Raw genomic sequence first — 5851 nt, forward strand, 5'->3', positions numbered from 1 at the left:
TTCCAACTGATTAAGGATTTAAACTGTGACGCAGTTATCACTTCTGTCAACAATTACACCAGTTATCACTGTATGTAATCCACCCCTGTTTTAATTAGTTTATGAATATTAATTCATCCACTTGATCAGAATGAATAATCAATTACCCAACCCAATTGATTAATTAAATGATTATAACAGATTCCATATGAACGTCACTAAATAGGACAACCATAATCATTATTAATTATTAGGTTAATTAATTTGAAGATAGGTTCGACAGACTCCAATGAGTTGTCACTCAATTAGACAATACCCCCCATCTATTAATAGTCAATAGTCCAATTTCCACAAGTGTCGGTCTTTTGCCCAAACCTTAATTATGGTCCAAAGTTCAATAACCCCATCTTAATATTTTAGCCTAACATCACGATTACTTCGGCTCAAATAAGCATAATAATAACTTAGCTACGAGACATTAATGTAAAAAGGTTGAACATAACTTACAATGATTAAAAATAGCGTAGCGTTACACGGACAGAATTTCGACTTACACACTCAAACGATCTCTATCATAAATCTTATTATTATCATAATTTAAAATTAAAATTAAGATTATTGTTATATCTGATTACATTAACATTATGATAGAGAATTATAAATATAGATATTGGATATTAGATATAGATATTTGATCGATATATAGATAAAAAGAGGATAGAAAAAGTTGTGTTTTCATCGATCGAATACACTGCCTTTTATAGGCGAATTCTGAATTTGATTTTTCACTTACGACCCCTGAACTATGCTCAATTAACAACTTTTTATTATTTAATATTATTCTTATTATGAATTATTTACATATTATATTTTATTCTTGTGCATAGTTGACTCGTAATTTTTACACCGTTGCGTCGAGCGTTGAGAGTTGACTCATGTCCTGGTTCCGGATTTTCGAACGTCCTTTCGTACAATTTTATATCGTGTACTTTGCATTTTGTAACTTGTACTCTTGTCATTTTTAGACGTTCCTCATCAATAATTTGAACCTTTTTGATTGTATCTTGTACTTTTTAGCATTTTGGACCTTTTTGTCTTCAAATCTTCGTTTTCGCCTTTTGTCTTCGCACTTATTAAATATAAACGAATATTACTTGAAAATGGAACAATTGCAACTAAAAACTTGTCATTCTTGGGGGATAATGCTATGAAATATATGTTCCTTTTTAGCCTTATCAATATCCCCACACTTGAGCATTGCTTGTCCTCAAGCAATACATAACTTGAAATAAAAACATACAAATCACTTCTTTATTCTTCACACTTTATACATCAGTGATTTTGATATGGCGGTATAAACAATGATAGTAACGATATGGTTAAAGGTGGGTGTGTCATCCACAGTTGCCTTGGGTTTAGGTCAACGACACTTGCAATCAAATAGCCGATTTACTTTCGGTTTCCAAAGCAAAGTGCACATTTGAAAGGCGGTTTACAGTCCCACATGACTATAAAAATTTAGATCCTTTAGGAAATAGGATCTTTATGAAAACATTTGATCTTTTGAAAATTCAATCTAGCTTTTACCCTAGATAAGTTTTATGATTTGATCCACCATTGGTGTTGCAAAATATATTTGTGGATCAATATTTTGGCTAAAACTTTTTGGTTCGTGTAATCCACTGCTATCCCGGTATCGGAAAGCACACATCCAGTTTACTTGTTCCGTATATTACCTTTCGGCAAACTACCGTCCGGTTGTAAAGGAAAGCGATGAACAAGAAACTGTTAAGGCAATGTCTAATGACATGCTTTTGGTTATGGTCTTTTAACGTGTCGGATGCTAGTACTATCCTTGGTAGGAGCAATAGTAAAGATCATCCTATGATTTTTCGGTCTGGCACAAGGTCCTGTCTCCGACCATGCTATGCAACCACCGTTCTTACGGTTGACACCCGATTTTGTTCAGGTGACCTAATGAATTCCAGGTGAATTCCTAGGATTTTACGTTCAATGGTAATGAACGCATTGAAAATGGGTTTTCAGAAAACAAATCGGTTTGTATTTTTGATCAAAATATTTTCTCGTTCAAGCTCGAGTTTAGATATCATTGAATTCCATGAGTTTGAATTCTCAATCTTTAAGATCAATCTCAAGGATTGACTAATATCAGTCTTAAAAGCTGATTTTTAATCTTTAAGGAGATTATCCTTTCTGGGGATCTGATTCATTAGTCTTATCAAGCTAATTTGCACGGTGCCCCCCCATTGTACGAGATAAATCCTTCTCATGGTTAGGATAAATCTGACCACCTGGCGACCCTGTTTGATGCTGAGGTCCGTGGATTTCCAGCCGATTTTAGTGATGACTTTTCTAGATTTTTCGTCAACCTACAGCTGGTCTGGACGACAACTTCTTGACCTAAATCAAGAAGCGCGTGTCTTTTTCGGAAGACTTTACTTCCTTCAAATGATGGAATTGATTCATCGTGTAGATCCGTCTTTCTTTCAAAAGTATTATAGTAAATCGGGTAAAACTGATTAGTATTATCCAAAACAAAAGTACCTGCAATAATCTTGTACAAAAATATGTGATAGATAGTTTTTAATTGAATAACTTGGTACATTCTCCCCACACTTAGTTTCTTTCTTTGCCTTTTTATTCTCCTTTATTCCATTTTAAATGAATTCAAGCGTTTTAAGTTGTTTCTCAATTTATGTCCTTTTCGAGGTAACGATAATTTCGGTATTAATACCTAGTTTTCATCGTTCATAAATATGTATAAACATGATTTTGAGTTCATTTAGTTGAAAATTTTTCAAATTTTCACAAAATTTGGCAAATAAACCAAGTATAAACCTGAGAGAATTTATAACCCTTCCCCACACTTAAGATCATGCAATGCCCTCATTTGCATGAAATCAGACTATAATTTAAATTCATGAGGGTGATTAGCGTAGAAAAGTGATTAAAAATACCGAGTTTGCAAACATATTGTTATTTCACATTTGATTTTTTGCGTCTTGTCAAAATCAGTAGCTTTTGCTGAACTTCATGACAGTCTTTGAAAGTGCGCTGTTTTATCCTGTTGTGTACATAACATAAAATACAAACATATATATACATATTTTTGAAGTTTGGTACATAACCCCACGTTCAAAAATTTATAATATATAATATTTTTGGCATCCTTTAGATCAATAAAATTAAAAATAATGATAACAAAATTTGTCGCCCCGCCCTCGGGTAAAGCAATTTCGGTTCAATGACCTAGTGTTCAACTTACGACGAATTTTAAAAATCATATTTTTACTTAATGAAATAAAGTAAATTTTGTTTTTAAATTCACACAAAACTTAAATTTAAAAAGCATATTAATTTCATATAAAACCTACAAAATAAAAAAAAATCAGAATGGGGGGAGAAAACTAGTTCTTTAGTGTCTGCTAGCGGAAAAGACCAATCGGATTCCATTCTCGGAACTACACGAGAACAGAACAACTAACTCCAAACAGCATTTTCTTTTTAGAATATTTGAATCTCCCCACACTTAGGTAGCCATGGTGTCAAAATTGTGATAAACTTCATCGTCAATTTCTCTTGGTCCATAATCAACTTGCATATCTGTGACTTTTTCTTTAAGCCATTGCCCGGATTCATGTGTTATATCCCCAATTTCAATTAGCTTCGCCTTTTCTTTAGGCGACAGATTGGATACTAATCGGTTACATAACTTAAAGTTCCCCTTGGTTCTAGCATCGCGAATCCGTTTAATAAGTTTCTTCATTGAACTATTAATAACGGGATTATCTAATTTCGTATCAACAACGGGGTTCTTTGTTATCATGTCATCATTAGGTGTTACTTCATTTTCCCCACACTTAGGCGTTTCATTATTGCTAAGTATTACCGTTGGAGTTGGTAAAAGCACATGGTTCTTACCAATTGTTTTTACTGGTTCAACGGTTTTGGCTGGTGGAGAGTTAGACTTTCGAATCATAAAGGTGATTGATTTGTCACCACTTTTAAGTGTCATTCTTCCATTTCCTACATCAAATAACGCCCCGGTGGACGCAAAGAATGGTCGACCTAAAATTAGAGGAATGTTTGGGTCCTCTTCTATGTCAATGACAATGAATTCGACTAGAAAGGTTAAATTACCTACTTGAATTGGTAGGTTGTCAGCAATTCCAACTGGGTGCTTAATGGTTTGATCAAAGAGTCGAACACTCATATCCGTTGGAGTTAACTCACCTACACCTAATCTCTTATATAAGGAAAGAGGCATAACACTCACACTTGCACCTAAATCTGCTAGTGCATCATACATGACACAATCACTAAGTAGACAAGGAACAATAAATTCACCCGGATCACCTACCCTAGGTGGAGGATTTGGTGGAACTGTCTTCACCGGGTTTACTTCTACGGCTTTTGTTTCTTGTACTTTCTTATTCTTTTTCTTCTTCTTCTTTCCAGAAGTATCACAATCTTTATTACTTATTACTTGCTCATACTCAACTCCTTTTCTTGGAAACGGGATGGGTGGTTTGTATGGTGCCACCACTGGCTTTACATACTCGGGTGGTGGTGGTGTAACTTCTTCATTGTTACTCTCATCTAAAACCTTCCCATCTTCTGGTGCTGGTTTTTCAGAATTCGTTGAAACCATATTAACATTCTCATTCCGAGGATTTACTTCAGTATTACTCGGTAGCTTTCCTTGTTCCCTCTCACTCATCATGCTAGCAAGAGTACCTACGTGTTTTTCAAGATTCAAAATGGAAGCTTGTTGAGTTCTTAATGACTGATCAAACCTCTCGTTCGTTTGGGTTTGAGATGTAATGAATTGTGTTTGAGATTCAATCAGCTTTGCCATCATTTCTTCTAGATTTGGCTTTTTCTCTTCGGGTTGTTTTGGTGGTTTATACAAGCTAGGTCTTTGTTGATTGAAAGTGTTGTTTTGAGTCGGTTGGTTATTCGGACCTTGTTGGTTATACCAGTTATTTTCGGGTCCTTTTGGATTGTAAAGAATGTTTTGATTTCGATTTAAGTTTAGCCTTGGCGGTTGATAATTATTTTGATAATTATTTCCCGGCCTTTGGTTCATATAGGAAACATTCTCTCGTTGTTCCATCGTTGGTTCAATGTGACAATCTTTCAATAAGTGTGGTCCACCGCATTGCTCACAACTGATTCGTATTGCGTGAATATCTTTATTCATCTTTTCCATTCGTCTTTCGAAAGCATCTATTTTTGCGGAAACGGAATCAAAGTCATGGCTAGAATCGGCTCTAGCCGCTTTAGATGAACGAACAATATCTTTTTCTTGGTGCCACTCATGCGAGTGGGAGGCTGTGTTATCAATAATTTTGTAAGCTTCAGTTGCGGTTTTCTTCATAATGGAACCACCAGCTGTTATGTCGATGTCTTTTCGTGTAGCAACGTCTACGCCTTGGTAGAATATTTGTACTATTTGGTAAGTGTCTAAACCGTGTTGAGGACATCCTCTCAACATCCTTCCGAATCTTGTCCACGCCTCATATAATGTTTCATTTGGCTTTTGCGCGAACGTAACAATTTCTCTTTGAAGTCTCACGGCTTTGGATGCCGGAAAGAATCGTTTAAGAAATTTTTCAACTAAAACATCCCATGTGTCAATCGCCCCTTCAGGTAACGATTCTAACCAATCTTTGGCTTCTCCTTTTAAAGTTCAGGGAAACAACATGAGATAGATCTGTTCATCCTCCACTTCTCGGATTTTGAATAGTGTACAGATCCTATTAAAGGTACGAAGATGTCCGTTTGGATCTTCATTCGGCGCACCACTGAATTGGCATTGGTTAGTCACCATATGTAGAATTTGTCCTTT

Source organism: Rutidosis leptorrhynchoides, chromosome 2 (assembly GCF_046630445.1).
Source record: "Rutidosis leptorrhynchoides isolate AG116_Rl617_1_P2 chromosome 2, CSIRO_AGI_Rlap_v1, whole genome shotgun sequence".
In the NCBI taxonomy this organism is placed as follows: Eukaryota; Viridiplantae; Streptophyta; class Magnoliopsida; order Asterales; family Asteraceae; genus Rutidosis; species Rutidosis leptorrhynchoides.